General features: G+C 38.1%; 2 long non-coding RNA genes across 2 annotated transcripts in view; one reads left to right on the top strand and one right to left on the bottom strand.

Moving 5' to 3' along the window:
- Positions 1–6,856, bottom strand: part of LOC147583505 (uncharacterized) — a 292,328-nt gene extending 285,472 nt beyond the window's left edge. The window contains exon 1 of the long non-coding RNA XR_015243154.1: positions 6,765–6,856. This is a non-coding gene — a long non-coding RNA (uncharacterized LOC147583505). The remainder of the gene's footprint in view (positions 1–6,764) is intronic.
- An 8,827-nt stretch (positions 6,857–15,683) lies between these two features.
- The window catches only part of LOC147583504 (uncharacterized), a 39,697-nt gene continuing 30,366 nt past the window's right edge, over positions 15,684–25,014 (top strand). Inside the window, exon 1 of the long non-coding RNA XR_015243150.1 lies at positions 15,684–15,749. This is a non-coding gene — a long non-coding RNA (uncharacterized LOC147583504). The remainder of the gene's footprint in view (positions 15,750–25,014) is intronic.

The following is a 25,014-nucleotide window of genomic DNA, read 5'->3' as shown; positions in this document are numbered from 1 at the left end:
TCAACAGTTAGTTCAAGTCTATTTTTGGCATTTGAAAGTTAGATAGGACATGGAAGGTCTGTCGTTTTTTGTTTTTTTTTTTAAGACTCAAATTTAACTTCTAGAAACGCAAACTGTAATGTCTGAGATGAAAAATAAAATGAATGGTATTAGTGGATGGTTCAACATTGCAGGACAAAAGTGAACTTGAAGACATAGCAATGGAAAGTACCAAGATAAAATACACAGAGAAAAATAATTTTTAAAAAATGAACAGAGCATTATTCAGCTGTGGGGCAATTTTCAGCAGCCCAATATACGTGTTATTGGAGTTCTTGTAAAAGCAAAGGGTAGAAGAGGGAAAAAATTGAATATATAATGTCTAAATATTTCCAAATGTGATGAAAATGGTAAAACCATAGATCCAAGAAATTCTATGAACCTCCAACACGAGAAACATGGAGAGAATTATACCAAGGCACACCATAATCCTGTTGCTTAAAAGTAGCAAATAAAACAAAAAGTCTTAAAAGCAGCCAGAGGAAAAAAGATGTATTATATACAGAGAAATAAAATGAGGAAACAGCATATTTTTCTTTGAAAGTATTACATGTGAAAAAACAGAGCAACATTTGCAAAGTACTGAAAGAAAAGAAGGGAAAAAACACAACTGTCAACCTAGACTATAGAACTATATCCAGTAAAATTATCTTTTAAAAATGAAAGTCCAATAGAGATGTTGAAGACATACAAAAGCTGAAACAATAAATACACTATCAGCAGAACTGCACTACAAGAAATGTTAAAGGAAGTCCACTAGGCAGAAGGAAAATGAGAGCAGATGGAAATATGAATGGGTACAAAGGAATAAAGGGTACAGGATATGCCCGCTACATGGGTAAATATGCAAGTTATTTTTCTTACTCTTTAAACCTCTTAAAAAATTTTTTTTAACTTTTATTTATTTTTGAGAGATATAGAGACAGAATGCAAGTGGATTAAGGGCAGAGAGAGAGGGAGACACAGAAGCAGAAGCAGGCTCCAGGCTCTGAGATATCAGTACAGAGCCTGATGTGGGCTTGAACTCACGAACCGTGAAATCATGACCTGAGCCGAAGTCGGAGGCTCAACAGACTGAGCCACCCAGGCGCCCCTCTTTAAATCTATTTAAATGATAATTAACTGGTTCAACAAAATAATCACAATGGGGTGTTGGGTTTATACCATTTATAAAAGTAAAATGTGTGACAACAGTAACACAAAGGCTAAAAGGAGAGAAAATGAAGTATATAATTATAAGGTTTTTTAACATGTGAAATGGAGCATAATCACTTGAAGTTAAACAGCAGTGAATTAAATATGTAGTAGAAATCCTAAAGCAACCAATAAAATATCCTCTCCCTCAAATTTTCAGCTAATAAACTGATAAAAGAGACAAAGCATGTTTTAAAAGAGTAAGCAATTGATCAAAAAGAAGGAAGAAAATATAGGAAAGAAAGCACAAAGCAGGTATTTCAAATGGAAAATAATGAGCAAGATGAAACATATCAATGTAATCAGATGAATGTAGAAATGCCTCTAATCTCCAATTATAATGCAGAGATTGTCAAATTGGTGAAAGGAATCAGAGCCAACCATGAGCTGCTGGCAGGGAATGCACTTTAAATATATAGAGATACATAAGTTAACATTAAAAGGATGGTCAAAGATATACCATGCTAACATTAATCAAAGGAAAGCTGAAGTGTATGTACTAAAATCAGACAATTAGGTTTCAGAGCAAAAAATATTCCAAGGATAAAGAAGGTCGTTTCATAATGATAAAGGGGTCAACTCATCAAGCAGCCACAAAATAATCCAAAACATTTATGTACCTAATAATAGAGCTTCAAAGCAAATGAAGCAAAAATTATAGAACTGCAAAGAGAAATAGACAAATCCATAACTATAATGGGAGATTTAATACGACTGCCTGATAATTGAAAATTGCAATCAAAATGCCAGCAGGCTTTTTTGGAAATTGGCAAAATTATTCTAAAATGTGTATGGAAATGTAAAGAACCTAGAATAGCCAAAACAACTTTGAAAAAGAACAAAGTTAAGGTGGCTAACAACACCTGATTTAAACACATTAAAAAGCTACAGCGATTAAGACGTTGTAGTAGCATTAAGTGAGAGAAATGGGTCAATGGTAAAAGAGTAGAGATTTCAGAAATACATCCATGCATATAAAGACAATTGATTTTTGTCAAAGGTACAGTGCGTTCACTGACGGAAGAATGGTTTTTTCATCAAATCATGCTGGGAACACTTGGATATCTATGACAATGTCTTATGTTGAACCATAGGCAAATATTAACTCAAAGAACTAAATGCTAAACCTAAAACAATAAAATCTCTCAATGAATACATGATAGAAAATCTTTATGTCTTTGGGTTAGACAGACATTTCTTAGATATAACACCAAAAGCATGATTGGAAAGGGGCGCCTGGGTGGCGCAGTCGGTTGGGCGTCCGACTTCAGCCAGGTCACCATCTCGCGGTCCGGGAGTTCGAGCCCCGCGTCGGACTCTGGGCTGATGGCTCAGAGCCTGGAGCCTGTGTCCGATTCTGTGTCTCCCTCTCTCTCTGCCCCTCCCCCGTTCATGCTCTGTCTCTCTCTGTCCCAAAAATAAATAAAAAACGTTGAAAAAAAAATTAAAAAAAAAAAGCATGATTGGAAAATTAAAAAATTGATCATTCTAAATTTAAATATGTTTTCAAAAGAAGTGTTAAGGGGATGAAAAGACTAGCCACAGGCTGGGAAAACATATTTGCAAACGGCATATCTCATTAAGGATTTGTATGCAAAATACATAAATGATTCTCAACAATGAGAAAACAACCTGATTTGAAATATCAAAAAAAATATAAACAAACTTCAGCAAATAAAATATACAAATTGCAAGCAGGCACATGACATGATATGCAACATCATCAGTCATTAGAAAAATGCAAATTAAAGCCACCGTGATGTACCAATACACACCGTTTAGAATGGCTGCAATTAAAAAGTCTTTCCATCATAAGTCAAAGTGAAGCAAGTGGAATTCTCACCCACTGCTGGTGAGAATGTAAAATTAACCAACCTCCTTGGAAAATAGTTTGGCAAGATCTTAAATTTCTTTTTAAATTAAAAAAAATTTAAAAAAGAATTTTTTTTTTTGCGTGAAAAATTTATACATACCCCTTCCAGCTAATCCAGCCATTCCACTCAGGGTATTTACTTAAGAGATATCCTAGCATATGTTAATACATCTACATTCATAACAGTTTTCTTTGCAATAGTCCAAAACTGTAAATAATCTAAATGCCCATCCATGGATGAACTAATAAATTGTTATATATTCATACAGTGGAATACAACTCAGCAATAACAAGAAATGAACTATTGATGAATGCAGCAACATGGATGAATCTCAAATAATTAATGCTGAGTCAAAGACAAATAAAAAGCATTTATATTCTTTACTACAAATGATGTTTGGAAAACAATATGTATGTGCAAAAGAATGAAATCAAACCGTTACCTTACACCACATGCAAAAAGTAACTCAAATGCATCAAAGACCTAAACATGAGAGCAAAAACTATAAAACTCATAGAAGAAAACATAGGGGAAAGGTTCCATGATATTGCATTTGGCAGTGATTTCCTGGATCTGACACCAAAAGCACAGGCAAAAGAAAGAAATAGATATATTGGATGTTATAAAAAATAAAAACCTTTTTGCATCAAAAGACACTATCAACATAGTGAAAAAATGACCCATGAGTGAGAGAAAGTACTGGCAGATCATATATCTGATAAGGGATTAATATCTTAAATATATACAGTAAAACCTTGTGAGCAATAATTTCTTCCAGAAACATTCTTATAATCCATTGGCTAAGTTGTGATCATGTGACATTCAGCATCACATACTACATGTATTGGAAGACATGGTTCATTTACCAAGTAAGTTAAAATTTATTAGAAATGTTTTCTCATCTTGCAGAACACTTGCAGAACAAATTACTCACAATCCAAGGTTTTACTGTGTATATGTATGTATGTATAGATATATATAGATTTTTTTTTTTAATTTGAGACAGTACGCAAGCAAGGGAGAGGGGCAGAAGAAGAGAGAGAGAGAATCTTAAGCAGGCTCCACACTCATCATGGAGCCCGATGTGGGGCCTGATGTTACCACCCTGATATCATGACCTGAGGCAAAATCAAGAATCAGATGCTCAACAGACTGAGCCACCCAGGGGCCCCAATATCCTGAATATATAATGAACTTCTACAACTCTACAATAAAAAACAAATAACCTGATTTAAAACTGAGCAATGGACATGAACATTTATGTGAATATGCAAAGAACATTTAAAAATGGCCAAAAAGCTCATGAAAAAATGTTTGATATCCCTAATCATTAAGTAAATGCATACTGAAACCACAATAAGATACCATTTCATACCCATTGGGTTCGCTATTATAAAACCAAATACAAATAGAAAATAAAATATGTTGGAGAGGATGTGGAAAAAGTGGAACCCTTGTGTACTGTTGATGTGAATATAAAATGGTGCAGATGCTATGGAAAATAGTATGAAGATTCCTCAAAAAATTAAGCACAATTATCATAAGATCCAGCAACTGAACTTCTGGATATATACCAAAAAAACCCTGAAAGCAGAAACTCGAACAGGTATCTGTCCACTTAGGTTCATAGCAGAATTATTCATAATAGCCAAAAGATGGAAGAACCCAAGTATCCATCAGCAGATGAACAGATCAACAGAATGTGATATATCCATTGAATCCAACAACAAAATATTGTTCAGTCTTAGAATGAAATTCTGAAACATGTTACAACATGGATAAACCCAGAACACATTCTGATCAATTAAATAAGCCAGTCACAAAAGGCCAAATATTGTGTGGGCCAATTATATGAGTTATCTAGAAGTAGTCCAACGCATAGAAACAAAAAATAGAATGATGGTTAAGGAGTGAGGAGAAAGAGCAGAGTTTCTGTTAGTGAAGAGGAAGAAAGCTCTGGAGATGGATGGTAGTGATGGTTGCACATCCATGTGAATGCATTTAATGCACAAAAACTACACTTAAAATGGTATAAGTAATTTTGTTATCTTTTACAATTTTTTTAAAGAAGGACATACTCTATGACTCAAACCAATCTATACATTGGTAGAAAGCAGATCATTGGTAGGCTAGGAATGTGGGATGCGGAATTAGGGAAGAGAGGGACTATAAAAGGGGCTCCTCTGTGGATGATGAGTATGTTTCTTTACTTGGTAGTGGTGACACTTTCACGGATGTATACATATCCAAACTTATACAACTGCAAACCTTACACGTATGAAGCATACTATGTATCAACCACACTCCAATTGACCAGTTAAATTGATTAAGAATAAGTTGACTTTGAATCACAGATATAAATGTAAGGGCTAAAAGTATAAAACTCCTAGAATACATAGAGATAATTTTTTATGACTTTGGCCTTGGCAAAGGATTCTTAGATATGACACCAAAATGATCAATGAATTTAAAAAGAGGTAATTAAACATCATCAAAACTCAAAACTTTTCACTTCAAAGGAGACCGTCAAGTAAAAAGACAGCCCAGTGAATGGGAGAATATATTTGCAGATTACACAATCAGTAAGAGACTCATGTCCACAATATAAAGAATCCTCATAACCCAATAATAAAAAGATAACTAACCCAATTAAAAACTGGGCAAATGACCTGAGTTGACATTTCTCTGAAACATCCAAGTGGCTTACAAACAAATGAAAAGGTATTGGACATCATCAGTCATCAGGGAGATGCACATCCAAACCAGAGTAAGACACCACTTCCACAGATTAAGGTGGCTGGAATCAACAAGTCAGATAACAATAAATATTGTTATGGATGTAAAGTGTATGCAAAATAGTGGTGGGAATGTAAAATGGTGCAGTCACTTTGGAAAACGCTCCAGCAATTCCTCCAATAATGAAACAGAGAGTTATCTTTTGACCCAGCAATTCTACTCCTAGAAATGAAAACATGTCCACACAAAAATTCATATGTGAATGTTTATATAAGCTTTGTTCATAATAGCCAAAAGGCAGAAACAACACAAATATCCATGAATGAATGAATGGATAAATAAAATGTAATATTACGTAATATTATGCAGCCACAAAAAGTAAGGTAGCATTGATCTATGTTACAACAGATGAATCTTGGAAACTTCATACTAAATGAAAAAAGCCATTCACAAAAAACTACATACTATATGAGTCTATCTGTGTAAAATGTCCTGAACACGGAAATGTATAGAGAAAATAGATTCGTGGCTACTTAGGGCAACCTAAGTGTCATGGGGATTGGGTAGTGATAGCTAAGGGGTACAGCCTTTCTTTGTGAGGTGATAAATTGTTCTAAAATTCACTATAATGATGGTTACACATACTGTGAAAAAAACTAAAAACAAATGAATTATACACCTTACAGGGGTTAATTGTATGGTATGTGCCTTACATCTTAATAAAGCAATTTTCCAAAAGAATAAGCAGACTTGTATGTTAACATATTCATGATAAAATGTGGTTCTGCCTCTTTCTGTCTCTCTAAGAGGAGATGATCCTAAATATAGTTTCACCAGTCAGGATGTGGTAGTTGATGCTGTGGTAACAAACAAACCTCAAATCTCATAAACATAAAATGGTAAAGATCTGTTTTCACTCACATGTCCATCACTACTTGGCTGGAAGCTCAGTTTTCACCCTCATTCCAGGATCTAGGCTGCTGGAATTGCCACAGAATGAACCGTTGTCTGGAAGAAGGAAGAAGAGAACTCTGGAGGGTCTCAATCTAATAGCTAGAGGCTCTGCCTTAAAGTTCTGTCACTTCTGCTTACAACTCATTGGCTGAAAGTAGTTACATGTCCTCTTCTCGCCAAGTGGAACCACAAAACTCAACTCCCCTTTTTCCCATAGTGTTGACAGTGTTGATCTCTGCCATAGAGATAATATTCATGAAGGATTTACTATGTATCACAAGCTGCTCTAAAGCCTTCTGTATATCATCTCACAACTCACCACTGCCCCCCCCAAAATCTTTTTAAATGGACACTATTATTATCCTCTACCCCAGTATTTTACAGAAGAAAAAAATTAAGGCATAGGAGATATTCCTGAAGTTAGTAAATTAACTAGTAATTGGTATTTGAATCCAGACATGGGCACCAGACCTACATTCTTACTTCAACACAATGTTGCCAGCAGCTATTCTCATATTTTCCTTCCTCCTACTGAGACACAAATCTATCACAAAGTCCAAAAAGGTGTAAGAAAACTGCACTAGCAGTATAGATTATTAAATGACAACCGATTAGAATTCAGATCCCCCAGTTTCTGTCCAGTGTCTTTTGAGTAGATGGATGGTTTTCCCACTGTCCTCAGTAAAGCCCGGAGTTCAGAGAAGCTTCAAACAGAGCATCTCTGCTTTATCCTTTATGCTTCCTCCACATGTTTACATTTATTTCTTGGCTGACAAAAATAAAGTTGGGAAAACTACACTTCTCCACTCGTGTCTCCATTCCTGATAATCCAAGAGACAAACCCTCTGCAAGAACAGCTTCACACCAATGTATACACCAGTCTCCTTTTCTATTTTGGTAGTTAAAATGCTTACTTTTAGGGGGCACCTGGATGGCTCAAGCATCCGACTCTTGATTTTAGCTCAGGTCAGGATCTCATGGTCGTGAGATCGAGCCCTTTGTTAGGCTGTGCACTGACAGCGCAGAGACTGTCTGTCTTTCTGCCAGTCTCCTGTTTGTGCACTCTCTCTCAAAATAAATAAATAAACATTTAAAAAAATGCTTACGTGTACATCATGGTAAGGGCAACTGTTTTGATAAACACTATTATCATGTGCAGCATTGATGAAAGCAGATACTAACTTGGAAAAAATTTTAAATATACAAATCATACAAGGGCATCATTAAGTATAGGAGATAGGACTTAGCAGTGAGTTATATCCACAAGAACCCGGCTCAAGAAAACCAGGGCTTAGGAATGGCACCTTTGATCTTTCTGTACAGCATGTTTACCAGTCTTCAAAGCATTAGTGCTGTCTGCAAGGCCTATAACAGTGTCAGCCATGTAGATGCTGTCTTATATTACTTGCTGCTGAATGACTGAGCACTTGGGGATTATTCAAAGGAAGGCTTTTAGGGTCACCAGGAAATGAAATCAATGGGATGGATAAAGACACAATTCCAGTGCACCACTAAAGAAACTACATTATCCTTACGTTCTTAGTGTTTCTAGCAATATGGATCCTGTTAATTATTCCAAGTCAGAGCAGATATTTGAACAGGTTGATCTCAACTGAGAAATTTGGACTGCACTCCTGGCATAAATTGGTACAGTGAGGGCCCACCAGGAGAAAAAAAAAATGGCACCCTTCCCAAAAAGCATGCAAAAGAGAAATGTCTTTTTTAAGTTGGGGTTCCTAAGCACCCCTCCTCCTTAGCAATAGGAACAAGTCTAATGTGATAATAACCTCTCTCTGGGGTGGCATCTTGAAAGGAAACAAGCTTCCCAGTTCTATGACCTGTTGGAAGAGAGATCCCAGCAGGGATCGGGAGTCTTGGGGAGTGCCCTCCAGCACTGTGAAATCTTTGAAGAGACCCAACTTTGAAGAGTGCCTTTCTCCCGGATACTGTGAGCATGCATACACAATTAGGGAGAAAACCACCTAACTCTGATTTCCAAAACCCATCTCAACTTTACTCTAGATCTCTCCTTTGATAAAAGCTGCCCAAACCCCTTCAGAGAGTTTTGTGAGGCAGTGAGGGAGACCAGAGAAAGCACATTTTCATCAGGCCGTTATTACGGGAATGCTGCCAATGGGAAAAATAATGGGCAAAGAAGGAAAAATTCTGATTATCTGACCAAGAGGCGTGAAGCATCTGTGGCTTGGGGCCAAGACATGGAAGGGAAATTAAAGGATAAAATAAATCAAAGATGTTGTCACTTTACCATGTGTTTGAAGGAGAGAATGCTGCCTGCTTGTGCTGTCCCAAGGTTTTCTGCAAGTAACATATTTTGAGTTCATTTTTAGCTCATTAACACAATTTTCTTTCAAGTGTTTTAACATTCACATTTCAATTCAACTTGAACTTCTTTTTTTTTTATTTTTTATTATTTATTTATTTATTTATTTTTTTGGCCAGTGGTAATTTGAGCATTCTCTATGGGACCTTTCAGTTATCTTGGAGGCTTTTCCCTTGACAAAGATAAAACAGAAAGACTTCAAAAGACTTTAGAATCAAGGGGATGTCACCTTTCATATGGGGAAGGAGAAGAAGTTCAAAGCTGGGCTCATATAGGGCTGTCCTTCAGAATTACAAATAACAGTCACCAATGCTGAGCATGTGGGATAATTATAATAATTTTATTAATAGTACAAACATTTTTCAAATATCACTCTATTCCAGGAATTTGCAGTCCAACTTATATTCATGATCTCACTTAATTTGGATGAGCAACATGGTGGTCTGCTTTCTAAAGGATTCCACTCAATTTAAATGGCTTTCCAAACAAGAAGTAATTTGGAAATTATTTTATGGTTTACAGATGTTAGTTACCAATGTGATATGCATGTTGTGGGGTCATATTTTAATATATCAACCAATGTGTTTTTCATTCCCATAATTCCATTTTATCCTTTGGCCATCCTCCATGCAAGCAAGATTACAATGTGCTCAAGGCCTTGAGGCACAGTTAGTACAACAGTCAAGGAAAGCATTGGATTTTTGAGCTTTGAAAGCCCTGCAGATCTGACAACATAAACAATAGATGTGGGAGAATAATTAAGAGGCACCTCTTCCACCTCCAGGCCGGAAGCCAGACAGCTTTCATCTCTGTGACCTCGAGAAGCAACCCTGGATTTAACTCCTGGGTAGGGTACGGGGGAAACCTCAGGTTAACCTGGAGAGGGCGGAGAACTTATAAGACCTGTGCTTTTTTCCCTGGTCCACCCTGGGGAAATGACCCATCATGTACAGCATCTTCACCCTCAGCACGGTTTGGGAGCTTTAATGTAGAGATGGTTACAGGGCATATCCAGGCAGGTGAGCCTGAGGCAGGTGAGTCATCAGAAATTTCCTCTAGGTTTCATATGGCTTCCAGGAGAAGCCAAATGTTTCTCTCATCTCTGGGTGGTCATGCAAATAGCAGAGAGGAAGCCAACCCAGAAGGCCTCAGGGTGAGGATGGAAAAGGATGAGCAGAAAAGACTTTACAGAAATGCAGACACTTTAGGGCATACCGGGGTGGGCAGGAAATACCATCTTAACTCCATACCTTAGTACTGTGTCCTCTTCCTCTCTCTGGCATACAGGCTCAACTCAGAGCGATATATTGATTGAAATGACCCTTGAATGATTGGAATTCATTCTCTGCTTCCTGGAAGAGTGAGCACTTGAAAGAAGTACCAAGCTGAGTTGTACCAAAATAAGGAAAGCTGTGTTTCTGCACACTGGGTATTCACACCTGCACACATCCCTGTTTCCTGCTGGCTCGGGGCTCAAGGGTGATGTGTGCGAGAGGAATTAGCCATCTTGTCCATTAACCCCTGAGGGAAGTAGGGTAAATTGTATTACCTTTCTGAGTTTCGGTTCCCTCATCTGCTGAGCAAGAGAACTGGGCTGATAGAAAATGTCCTGTGGAAGGGCTTCAGGGGTTTCCTGGAATAGTAAAGGAAGGTCACTTTGTGGGACCACCTTCAAGATTCCCCTGCAGCAATCATAGAAGATTATTAAATACAGAGAATAAACTGAGTGTTGCTGGAGGGGAGGTGGGTGGTAAATGGGTGATGGGTACAAAGGAGGGCACTTGGTAGGATGAGCACTGGGTGTTCTAGGTGATGAATCACTAAATTTTACTCCCGAAACATTTTTACAGTATAGGTTAACTTGGATTTAAATAAAATGTAACATAAATAAATAAATTAAATAAATAAATAAATCAGCAACAACAACAGATTCCCCTGCAGCAGCCTGTAACTGGAGAAGGTAGGTTTTAATCTGATTTGGTTTTTTCTTTATGTATCAGAATGAAAATACTGAGAGCAGAGTTCATGGTTCTCATTTCATGGCATGTTTTCATCATAGGGTCATTCCTGATGTTTTTCTATTTCACCTTTTCCCTTTCTCCCTGCTCTGCACTCCTATTCTGAACAGTAATACTGACAGACTCATATACTTTCAGAAGCTCCATCTTTTAGTCTGTTTACATTGAGAATTTACTTAACATTTAAAAAAATTTTTTTAATGTTTATTTATTTTTGAGAGAGAGAGAGAGAGAGAGAGAGAGTATGAGAGGGGGGAAGGCAGAGAGAGATAGGGAGACACAGAATCTGAAGCAGGCTCCAGGCTCTGAGCAGTCAGCACAGAGCCAGACACAGGGCTCGAACTCAGGAATGGTGATATCATTACCTAGGCCAAAGTTGGACACTTAACCAACTGAGCCACCCAGGAGCTCCAGATTTGTGTTTTTTTTTTCTTCAAGGATTGATTCCAGCTCTATATAAAGAAGCTTAAAAATCACTACATGAGTTAATGATTTCTAAGGTCCTCTTCACCTTCTACAAGCTATGAAGATGTTCTGGGGTGGATTGTGACCCTCCCTCCAAGAGATCTATGAAAACTCTGACCCCTGGTACCTGGAATGCGACCCTGATTGGAATTAGGGTCATGGCAGATGTGATTAGTCAAGATGAAGTCATGCTGGAGTGGGATGCTCCCAATAACACTGTTGGCTTTGTAGGAAGATAGCCATGTGAACACAAGAACACATAGGAGAATGTCTTGTGATGACAATGGCAGAAATTAAACGGATGCAGAGGTATGTCAAGGGATGCAAAACACTGTCAGCAAACTCCCAGAAGCTGAGCAGAGCAAGAAAGGATTCCTCTGCAGGTGTCAGAGGGAGCATGGTCCTGCCAACACCTTGATACGTGGATGTTAGACTTTGAGCCTCCAGAACCACGAAACAGTAGATTTCTGTTGTTTTAAGCCATCCAGTTTGTAGTCCATTGGTATAGCACATAGGTTCCTAGGAACCTAACACAGAAGGGAAAGAGGAAATAGTAATTTTCAGATATGGTAATTCTGCTTCCCTGTACCCAGCTAAAAAGGAAGTGCTTTAACATGCCCCTCGCTCTTTCTTCCTTTTGCTACATTTAGTTTATTGCTCTTCTCTCTTCCTATTTTTTTCCCAACCCACACTACAAGATGGATTGCCAGAAGATAGAAGAAGCCATTTCCATTTTTTTTAAATGCTTCTCCTCAGCACAAGACAATCTGACTAGAGAACTAGATCTATAAATGTGCACACTCCCACACACGACAAAAGGTTGTCTCATTCTCAAGACATGTTTTGCAGTCAGCCCCTGAAGCAGGATTCCAGAATTTGATCAGCTCCTGCTATCTCACCAACTGTTTCTTGACGATGTCTGCTTTGGTGACATCACATGTTTGATTGCCACCCTGTAGAGATACAACAAGTATAAATTCTGTGCTGGAAGGCTCCAGTTTGGAAAGCCTTAGTCCTGTGTGGAAAAAATGGCAATGGAACAAAAGTGCCATGTTGCTGGGATGTTGCCATGGCCCATTCTCTTGTGGTGATTATTTATGTAGTGGGGCAGATGGAGGCCCTGTTTACGGAACGTGCGTACCTTCATGCCGGTTTGCTCAGTCTAGTCCCAGCATTTAAGCGGGCTTGGTATCTTATTCAGATGATTCACTTATGCATGTATATATCCATATATACAATCAAAAATATTTATTGAGTAACTGGTACTGTAATACCTTATGTGCCAGAGATATTACAGTAAATGAAACAAAAAAATCCTGCTCTCATGGATTATGTATTGATGGAGGCAGTGAGACAATATGCAAAACGAAACGAAAATATCTATGTTTTTATAAAGTGACAGCTATGAGAAACAATTATGCAAGGAAAAGAAATGACAAGTGCCTGAAGGAAGTGGTAGGGGAGAGGGGTTGCCGTTTTAAGCAAGGGGGTTGGGGAAGACCTCAATGAGCAGGTCACATTGGGAGCCAGTAAGCCTCGCTGTTTCCTGTGGATCAGTGGAAAGAGTAATGAACTTGGGATGAGAAAACCCGGATTCAGCTCTTGCTATGAACAGAATTATGTCCCTGCCAAAACTCTTATCTTTAAGTCCTAATCCCCTGCTACCTTACAATGCGATTGTATTTGGAGATAGGATCCTTAGAGAAGTAGTTAAGTTAAAATGAGGTCATTAGAGTGGAGTCTAATCCAATCTAACAGGTGTTGTTAGGCTAGGAAGAGACACTAGGGACACAGGTGCACACTGGAAAGCCCACGTGAGGACAGAGCATAAAGTTGGTTTCTGCATGCAAAGGAGAGGCTTTAGGTGAAAACACAGAAGTGGACATTTTGATTTTGAACTTCCAGCCTCTCGAACTGTGAAAAATAAATTTCTGTCGTTTAAGCTACCCGGTCTGTAGCATTTTGATCTGGCAGTTCCAGCTAATGGGTCTAACAAACGCGGGCACTTGCCACACCTCAACACTCGGATGTTGGATGTCATAAACTGAACATGTGCAAATATGAACACTTTACCTCCACCCTCAGCAATTCTTCTCTACCCAGGGTCTTTCCCATTTCCATTGGTTTCAGCTCCAACCTTCTTGTTTCTCAGAACAAAAATGTTACAGCCATCCGTGGCTCTACGTTTGCTATCAAAGCCTAAATCCAGTGCACCAGGAAATTCTGTTGGCTCCACCTTCAAAGCACATCCAGATGCAGTTAGAACTCACCACCTGTGCTGCTACCATCCTGTTCAAGTCACCAGCGTCTCTAAATTTCTGCAAGAGCCTCCTGACAACTGTCCTGGCATCCATTCACAGCAGCCAGGCCATCCTTGTAGCCCACCTACCGCTCCTCCATTCCAACAGCTTCCAACTAGGGCAGACCTGAAGCTTCCCCCCCAACAACTGCCTGTCTTTGAGTCTCTGTCAAACACAAGAGAATGGGGGGCTCACTCTCTTTCTACAACAAACTCTGATTAAATAAAGAGGATTTGCTTGTCCTTGTTGGGGTGGCCTTCATTTATTTCCACAAAAGTCAAGTTTAAAACACTTGATAATGATGCAGGCTAGATTTATGAACCACAGTGAGTATTTTTTAACTTTATCTTTGCTTCATAAAATGCTTATTTTGAAGATTGCTTCTGGATCGAAATACAAAGAACATTAAGTATAAGATAACTAAGCAATTATTGGACTAGCTGGAATCATCTGAGTTTTTCTTGTGTAGTTCCCAGCCACAGCATCATACTTAATGTTAAACATTTCAATGTCCGACTCTTCTCTTTCTTTTCTCTTCATAATAATTTCTCTTTTATTGCAGTTCAAACTTAAATGCACTGGTTCGCTTCTCAGTAGACAAAAATCAGCATATTCTATGCTATAAGCCTTTTGGACACTTGAAACATTTTGTTAAATTGGTCTTTGCTTTTATTTTCTCAATTGGAAAGGATTTGTTTTCTTCATTTATTTCTGTGTAATTATTGTTTCCTCATACACCTTTCCCCATGAAACCTGTTTTGAGATCATGGTTGTGTGTGATTTTATCTACCTACCCAAAGTATCCTATGGTTAAATAAGTACAATTGCAAGCTTGCTCAGAGCCTGATATAGCAATATGCAGAGAAAATGCTAATAAGCATGGTCAATTATTAAAAAGTGGAGATATTTACACTATAATGAAGAACACATTTTCCTGTGGAACATATGTATGTTAGTGTTTCACGTGTTCTAATCCTTACATATTATCATGACACTGGTAACCTTGTCCAGGCTCTTCCCATTCAACAAGCCTTATCCCAGGACTGTGTTTGGCTCACTTCATTGGCTCAGTTCAACTAAGGGTAGCTGAAACCAGAAATCAGCCCATCCTCTTATAAATAGTGACACATTACAAGTAATCATGTGGTGAACAGGGCATTTTTGTGGTCTTATAAACAGATCAATTGCTTTTGTCTTTCAGACCTTTAAAAATACTACATCTTGGATGGATGTGGAGTGGAGACATATCAGTGCTTATAACCACTGGCATAACTTCTGTATTTCATTTTCCAACTAGACAAGACTTGCTATTTTAACATTTTAATTAATGCTGAGCCCAAGACATCAGTGTACACAGACATGTTTTATATTATAGAACTCTTTAATACAATTTTGATCCGATCACTTTTAGCTCCTACAATCCTTGATTGGTTCTTGCTTATTTGAAACGCATGTTAGTTTCACCAACTGCCTCTCTGCGCCTCGTTGTATTTCATGTGGAATCTCCTCCTCCATTCTCTTTCTTCCTGAGTAACTACAACTTGAAGTAAGATGTTCATGCCAAATAAATAGGTGCATTTTTGTGTATATTTTCACTTCAGCAGGGTAAGAATTAAGATGGGTCAGTTACTATTAGGTAAATGCCCAATCTAGTTCTTGGAAAATAATAACCTCTTATTTTTGGATAGTACTTCCTAATTTTCCAAGCACATTCAGAATTATTACCTCACTGGCATGCAATAATTGAGGTTAGAACCTTGGGCTCAGGGTCAAGGTGGACCTGGTGTTTTGAATCCAGGATCAGCAGTCAGTAGGAGTCTGATTGTTGGTAAGTTACTTAGCTTTTCTTCATTTCAGCTTCCTCGTCTATAAAATGGAGCTATTAATACACTACCTCAAATAGTTGTGAGGGTTAAGTGACACAATACTGAAAGCTTTTGCTCAGTATTTAGCACATACTATACTAAGTGTGCAGGTATTTTAGGTAGTGGTAGGGGTAATTGCTTCACTTGATCTAAGAAGCACAAATATTACCTCTAACTATGGGCATTGATGCCCAGATGGTGTAAGTGCGTTATTCAAGACCTTAGAGATAATTAATGAAAGATTCATACCTATAACTTGACCTAATTAAACCTAGTTTAATGTTCCTAAAACTTCAACAAAGATAGCAGAATATTTGTTAATATTTTTTTGACATCTCACATAATTCTCTCTTCTCTTATCCTGATTAATTCCTGTTGCAAGAACTTTGACCAACAGCCGGAACAATTAGTTGCTTGTATTATATAAATAGTTCAAAGACATTTCTTCATCAAAATATTGTAGGGTCACTGTAGTTGTTATCTCTGTGTGCTCAATTCCATGGCCTCTTCTCAAAGTAGCAGCTTGACTTCTATTTGGAAATCTAGAGCTGCCCTGCAGGTTATCAATACAGTGTCCCACCTTCCAGTGATACAGGAATTGGAGAGTCTTTGTGATTGGACTTGGTCAAACTCTGTCTCTCTGAATCTTGAAAACAATCCAGATAATGGAATCAATTGCCCTGTATTCATCCCCATTTTAGAGACTCACAAGTAGTTTAGTTCAGACTATCTAGATAGCTGAGGCTACTTTATCTCTATTCTCTCAGAAGCCTGATTCTTTATTTTTACCCTTCTTTTGAGGGTCCACATCTTATCCTTCTCTCTTAAAAAAAAAAAAAAAGGCTTATCCAGAGTCAGTTTCTTGTACTAGGAACTCCAACTCATCGTAGTAAGCTAGTGCCACAAAAAAATATTGCAAAACAACCCCAAAATTCAGTGGCATACAATAAAAAGTATTTATCATTCATGTATCTGCAGGTCAGCTGGGATTGGACAGATCCAAGCTGGACATAGCCTCAAGCTGCAGGCTGAGTCCAGGTTCGCTCTTATGTGTCTCTTGCCCTCCTTGGACCAGAGCTCCAGAGGGCAAGCTCACTCATCCAAGGACATTTCAAGCTTCTGCCCCATCCTGTCTGCTAATGTTCCATTGGCTAGAACAAGTCAAAGGGACAAGCTCAAAGTCAAAGGAAGTAAAGATCACTCTACCCACAAAGATGGTGGAGGCAGCAGTGAAAAGTTGCTGAGTAGTGATTTAACCTACTTGAGATAGACTGATTTGCATTAGGAAGTCATCCATTTCTGCTAAGGAATTTCCATCTAAAATGCAAACACTATTAGGGAAGAAAAACATAAGGCCTTTCCATTAACAACTTATCTTACCTTTGTTTGTCCAGTTGGCTAGAATGCAGTGTCCACATATAGCTAAGAAGAATCATCTCCAGAACTATACATATGGATGCAGGTTACCAAGGGGGATTGAGGTTAGGACAAAGGGAAGCCTAAATTCATATCACAGTATGGAAGGGCATGTGACAATATCCATGTAAGCAAGATTCTTAGGGACTAAGAAGAAGGTAAATTTCACTGGACACATGGATGCCCTCCTATATACTAAGTGAGAAGGGGAAAAAGGAGTTTATAGATTCCTTAGGTTTGTAAGAATGGATCCTCAAATTAGGGCTTAACATTACCTGACTCCATATTATTTTTATTTCCTTATGCTCTGCTATGGCTACACTGTCAGCTTGGAGTTGTCATACAAAAGTTACCATGAATTCTGATATATGGGAAAGCTGAACAGTTTTCGATTTTTTTACTCTCAATCCAGGAGACCATATTCGTTTAGGTAATTTCTGGCTTTTAATTTCTCAGTTGTATTTTGGATGAGGTCATCAGAGTTGCCAGGCTACTCATGCCATGAAATACACAGAACTGTAAGACTCTGAGGTCAAAGGAAGCTTCCTAGGAGTGTTAATTATTCTATCAGGTGGGGTTCAAAGGAGTAAGTAGAGACCATGCCCATTTCTCAAGTTTCAAATTGTCTACAAGTATTCAAGTGTGAACATGTGTGACAGTTTGTGAGCATATGTGGAAGGCAGAGGACTGGTTCCTATAAATCGTGTTTGGATGTTTGTAAGGATATAATTCAAATATTAGAAAGCCAAATTTGGACAGGGCATAGTTCTACTCCCAAATGTATCAACATCCTTTAACTATACTCTCAGGCAGATCAGGTCAAAATATGACTTAACAACCAACTTCTCTCAGAATAAAGCGTATTTTCCCCAGGACTGTTTTAAACAAAGTGAATGACATACACTCTCATCAAGAGAGATGATTGACATTACATACTTGATGAAATTTCCCTTTTCAAAATCATGACATTTTATAACATAAAGAGATAGTAATTATGTACTCTCCAACCTTAAAAAAAAAAGAAAGCACTAGTGGGAAAACAGAAATATGTTCTACAAAGAATGCAATTAGGCAGAGCTAGATTAGAGAATCCACAGAGGATAAGCCACAGGACTGATTATCTTGAATTTAATTTGCTGCTTTTGATATTTCCCCCTGCATTTTAGTTATTCCATAGAGATCAGCTTGTTACAGCTTCATTTTCCAATTGGTACACTTATTTATTATTATTTTTTGCATCAGGCATGGTAAAAGATCACCACTCACACCAATTATTAATCTTCTAACTGCCTTGTCATTTCCAAAGGGAAACAAACAATATGGTACCTGACATCTAAATCCTCTCCCCTGGGGAAGATGCAGACCAATTTTCTTTCTTTAATAGGGGCGCTTGATGTTAAGTTGTTTAAGTACTGGGATTTGTTGAGAAGGGTCTCAAACCTGTGGTTGCAATGAAACACCTCTGCATGACTTCTCTTTCTCTTGAAATATCACAGTTTCAAATAAGGTACCAACAAGCTATAGTCAAGTGAGATCATATATTTTTTTTAACAGAACTGCCAGGAGGAATTATGATAAGGGGTGAGATTTGTAAGTTTATGACTACTTTATTTTCTATAAATTTGATGAAGCTCATTGTCCCCTCATCTTATGTGTACTCTGTCTGCTCCATACCCAAAGGCGTGCAGATTTTAACTTCATTTCTATTTTTCTCAAGAAATTTCATCACATTCAAGATGTCATGAATGCTTTGTTGCCTTTACCACAAATGTGGCAGGGAAGAGGGTGGGATTCTCCCTACAGACAGGCCCTAGAACTCCTCCATGCAGCTTCCAACATTCTCATGTTTTAATTTCTCGAGAGTTCAAATGCTTTTTCTCATCCCTTATTTTCCTGTGTTATTCAGCCTTGTTTTTCTTTCTTTAAACAACTGAGCTCTGAGCCTTACAAAATGCAGCATACAGTAAAACAAAAGTGTACTATATTCGAGTTTGGCAACTGACTCTTCTTACTTGAGGATGTCCTTTTTGATTTCTCCATCCTACCACCTCCAATATCCTAAGTTTATTTTTCGTTAATCACACATAGTTATACCCTGAGAAGTAAGTTGATAATAAGGTATCAACTGATTTTTATAAAGCACTTTTTCCCTCTGAATTTTGGCTTGGGAAAGAGATTGCAACAATGACAGACCTGGGGCTTCAAGGTTCAAGAGCAGAATTCTATAGACTATAGATGCTAATTAAGAGCCAGCATATTTTCTGTTCCTTTGGTTATCAAAAACTGTAGAACTTTTAGGAAACAGAAGGTACAAGGACAAGAAAATCTGGTTCTGATAGTCCTGCTGGTGTTATTTTTCTTACAATATTGTATCCTGTGTGAAAAGTGACTTAAGACTTCCTCTCCAGAATCACAAGACTAATTCCACACTGCCAATTCTTCAATCTGAAGAAAATAAGTTAACTATTTTTGCTATGGTCATTTTTTTTAGGCTAAAGATAAACAATAAAGGTAATCTAGAAACCTGTCACAGCTAGTTACCAGATATAAGGCAATCCTCAGCATAAAGTCAACTTGCTTTTTCCAACAGGTGTTTTTTTTAAGTTCTGAGCTATCTTTCTATTTATAATTTTTAAATGAATACCTTATTCATATTTAAATCAATTCTAGAATATCATATATTAACTCTAAATCATTGCTTTTATAACCTAACATTTTATAAAATGAGTTTATTCAATCTCCTCCTAGTGACCTTCAACATGCGTATCTCTGTCATCACTAGAGCTACTTTTTGAGTCATCTAAGGCAGTTTTCTGACAATGCTGTTTCTCTATAAGTTGTTCAAGACTTCAAATCTATGTATGAGACTGTCTCTGCAGATTTTATCCCAAGCCACAGGTTTTCATTTACATAACCCGAGAAGAATTGGTTTCTTGTTCATACTCTAGATATAAAGTCATGCTCTCCAATTACTGGGTGGCCTTTTAAGCAATCTAAAAAAGCTTGTTTACAACAAGCATCCAACACTTGTAATTATGAGGTCACACCTGCCAGAACAATTATTAAACCTGTGTTAATTGTCTATGTCTTCTCTCCCTTGTTAACAAGTCTATCTTGTGACCTTTGTGCGCTTTTTCCAACTGGCATCAGTTGAGGTCGTTTGGGGCTAATGTGTACCTTGAAAACAGTTCTTTGATCCAAAAAACATAACTGAGAGAGGTTGTAAATAGAATAATGTCTCCTTTCCCAAAGATATCTATGTCCTAATGCCCAGAACTTGTGAATATGTTAATTTATTTGGCCAAAGAGAATTAAGGTTGCAGATAGAATTAAGATTGCTAATCACCTGACATTAAAGTAGAGAGATGATCCTAGATTACACCAGCAGGTCCAAATAATCACACTGCTCCTTGAGAGTAAAAGAGTAAGGCTGACAGATTAGTCTTCTTTGACTGAGTTGATGGAAAAAGAAGCTGGAGAGATTTGAAACATGACAGGCACTCTGCACGGCCCTTGTGGACTTTGAAGACAGAGGAAGGTGGCTGTCACTTGAGGCATGAGAGTAGCTTCTAGAAGCCGGCAGCAGTTCTCAGTTGACAGCCAGCAACCAAACAGGGACCTCAGTCTTGTAATCCCAAGGAACTGACTCTTCCAACAACCTCAAAGAACTGAAGAATGGATTCTTCACTGGAGCAAGGGAGATATATTCATTTTTCTGGGGTCTCATTGTTCTACTACTCAAGGATTTGGGCCAAGGTGTTGAATTTTAACGTTTTTACCAAAATGCTGCCTTTACATGAGACTAACAAAATATCATACTTTCCTATCACTTTAAAGCAGACAAAATCATTTCTATTTTATGTTTTTAAATGACTTAAAATATGTGAAATAAAGAAAAGGCTAGGCATGCTGAGGAGAAGCCCATGACTTGCATGGTTCCAGTGTGAAAGGCAGAGTGTGTGAGCAGTGTGGGAGGGAGTTGGGTCAGGTAGTGGGGTCTGGGTCATGGTAAATCCTGGAAGCCACTTTTTGGGGATTGAAACTTTTCCTGAAGGGATCCATTCAAGGACTCTCTCCAAAGGAAGGATATGATCATATCTGAGTTGAGAAGAATCATGCTAGAGCATGTAATGAGGTTAAAACTATTACTATAGTCTAGCCTCTCAACTCCCCAGGAAGACCAAAACACTGGTTGGTAAGGGAGGAGCCATAGTAACAACATTCATAAATGTGTATGTAATATTTTATCATAATCCTCATAATGATATCTGATTTAATTAGCTGAGCAAAGTGAAACTGTGACAAGTAATGGGACTCGCCCCCCCCAACCCCCAAATCATGAAGTCAAGGGTCAAAGTGCTAGCACCAGCCCTTGTGAAACAAATTCATTTTCTTTCTATATTCATGGGATAGGCATTTGTGCTTCCATCATCAGCCTATCTATAAAAGAGTCAATGATTATGTCTTAATCCCAAAGATTCTAAGAGATAAAAACTGTGTACAAGCTCAGAGCTCCATGTATTAATATCAGTAAGGTACTTTAGAACCCAGAGTAGCAAAATTAGTCTTCCTGTTCCTGACAAGGGCTCTGATCATGTTAACTAAAATTCATTAATATGAAAATAAAGAATTGGATTTTTTAAGTAGCAGGGAAAAAGTAACCAAGTCTGATTTCTTGGAAATAATATAATGAGTTTCTATTTACTGAACACTTAGGTTGTGGCAGGTTAAACACTACTCTTAACCTTGGGAGAATGAAAAGACATTGCTGTCCCATTTTACTAGAGGAGAACAGAGGCCCAGACAGGTTTAAGTTGTGCCCAAGATTACTCAGGAAGTAAGGACAGGGTCAGGGTTTGGTTTCAGGAATTTGTATTTTAAAAGTTTCTAACTTCCATGTCACATTGCCTAATTTGTAGGAAGGAACAGGTAAAAGGGACATGAAAGAAGGTAAATGTCAAAGTCGTTTTTGGGTGATTTACATGAGGACTTAAAACATAGAAGGAGGTCTTAAACATTCAGCATAAACTCAAATTTGTTCATCTCTTTGAAAAACCTGAGCAAGTACATGAATCTAGACAACTGTCTAACTTTCCATAGAAATGTTTCCTAACTTGTGTCCAATTCTGAAAAAAGGGTTACCCTGGACATATAAGACCCATCACAATAAAAGGAGTCATCCCTGAGCCTTGTTCCCCTCCTGTACTTGGGGGCTTGGTGCTGGGAATGTCTTGTGAACTTGGGTAATAAAAATTGCTTCCAGAAATCGCTGAACTGAGGGATTCTTTGGTAAAATAGGAAAGGAAAATTGAGCAATCTTTTAGCCAAGAAACAAACTAAATTTACGCTAAAAAATACAGTCAATATTTGTAAAGTACATTCCCATTCTATGTAGCTGCTTCACTACAAAATACCTGACAGACAGAAGCTTCTGGTTGACAGACTCATGTAAACACCATGAAGCAGGAAGGGATGAGGGGAGGAACAGAGATAAAGGACCCCCCTGGGGCCAAATGCAATGGATGGTCAAGGGACTGAAATGTGACCTGAGTGGAGGTATAACGTTATTTGCCCCACATTCTATATTGTATTTGTGAGTACCATGGAGGTAACACAGCTTTCTTTCTGGCATGAACTACACCTTAGAATACTGAAGAGTAACAACTATCTAAGATTCCAAGAAAGGATGAGTTTATTCTTAAGAACTGCTTTGTTGATTCAATGGCACACTAAGTTCAAAACCATGTAAAGTTTCTCTCTCTACCGTTAGAAACTTTGGTTAAAGACAATTTTAGACCTTGTTAAGGTCAAACAGAGGATTTTGTTTTTTTCCCCTGGTTCTGATTACTTTGAAAGGCCACCAACATTACAGACAGCCCTTAAACTTGATTAACTTTCCCTGGGAGCATCACGGCCCAGTAAACTGTGCCTCAGATATCCTGCTTTCCTCTCGGAGTACTGTGTGACTGGTCAAAAGGGACCCTTGGGACTGGAGATTCATACTGAGAAGAAAGCAATACAGGCTGCCAACAGGACACTTTTGAAAAGACAACAAGGAAAATATCAAGTGCTGAATTGTAATTGTGTTATCAATCATTTCAAAAACAGATTCTATTATTCCTGTTCACTCACCTACTTTTTCTTTAATGGTTGCCATTTTTTTAAACATATATGCAGTTATTCCCCACTCTGTGGGGAGGCATTTTAATTATTTAACCTTACCCCACCCCCAATTCACCAAAGATGGGTTCAAGAAGTGACAGATAAAATTATAGTTGTTTCGGGGAGCCTGGGTGGCTCAGTTGGTTGAGCATCAGACTTCGGCTCAGGTCATGATCTCACAGCTTGTGAGTTTAAGCCCTGTGGGGGGCTCTGTGCTGACAGCTTGGAGCCTGGAGCCTCTTCAGATTCTGTGTCTTTCTCTCTCTCTCTGCCCCTCCCCCGCTCATGCTCTGTCTCTCTATATCTCCCAAAAATAAACAAACATTAAAATTTTTTTTTAAAAATTATAGTTGTTTCTTGCTATTAACATCAGTGCTAGGAGGCCTACGTCAGGAAAGGTTACAAAGAATGAAAGTTCTCCTGCAATACATTTGCAAAATCTCCTTTGCTTATGTGGTCTGAAGATCTGTTCACCAGTTGCTTATTGCCTTTTCCTGAGTCTTACTTAGATCATTAGTTTTAAAACTAAAAGGAGTCTGAGAGATCAGGCAATACATCCAACGTGTTCCATCTCCAGTGCTAACTCTTGTTAATTGGGCCTTATCATCTGAAATATTGTGTTAGGTAGGATTCTGAAGCTCAGTCTGTATTCAGCAGCAGAATAGCTTTGATTAAGGCCTACTATCTCTGCCATGGGTACTGAAATGAGGTAGAACTATACTGATGGAGACAGTGGTCATCCAGGACTTAATAACAGAACCAGAGATAGACCTGAGTTCTTCACATCCACCATAATGGCATAAAGACAGGATGAACCTGTGAGTATTCTTTTAAATTAATTCTAGTTTCCCATCGTTGCAGATTTCAACTTCTCCACCATTACATGCTTCTTCTTTTGGTATATAACTCTTGTTAAAATATTCTGAGAAGGAGACCCTTTGACACCTTCTTTATACCCTTATGTGACGTAATTTGCTATGACAACATAAAAGAGATTGAGAGCAAAGGGCTCTCTGTCTGAGGGCAGACAGAGTGGGGCTATGATATTATTTGCAGTCTTAGTCCACCTTGAACACTCCCAGAATGCTTCAGCCTCCTGGCTTCATACTTCTTAGTCTGCCTGTAGAACTTTTCTACTATTTCCACGGCTCACTCCCTTACTTCTTTTATATCTCCATGTTTAAGTATCACCTTATCAGACTGATCCTCTGTCATCCTATTTAATAAGAGCACATCCCATCCTGTCCCTCTGTCCTTTTACTCTAACATGGTTTATTCACAGCAAGCATCCTCTTACCATTACAACTTGTTCATGGTTGTATTTCTACACCACCTGACACAGAATTTCACCTTTGTGACCAATGACACACTTGGTTTCTCTCCCACTGCTAGACGCTAAGTTCCATCATGAGCACAGTCTCTTTTGTTCCTGGCTTATTTCTCAGCCCAAAGAATAGTCTCGGTCACACAGTAGTCCTACAAATAAAACTGTGTTGACTCAATTTGAAGGGATATTCACATTTCAGTCAATCTAGCTTTTAACTTCTGACACTGTTGTCCAACTACAGCTAATGGGCCACATCCAGCCCAAAGACTGTGCAAATAAAAATTTTTTGGAACACACTAATTTCTTATTTATTTACATATTCT

This window comes from Puma concolor, chromosome A2 (genome assembly GCF_028749965.1).
Source record: "Puma concolor isolate L17-30 chromosome A2, mPumCon1.1.hap2, whole genome shotgun sequence".
Lineage (NCBI taxonomy): Eukaryota > Metazoa > Chordata > Mammalia > Carnivora > Felidae > Puma > Puma concolor.
Note: the sequence above shows the minus strand (reverse complement) of the source record. Positions and strands in the feature narration are given on the sequence as shown.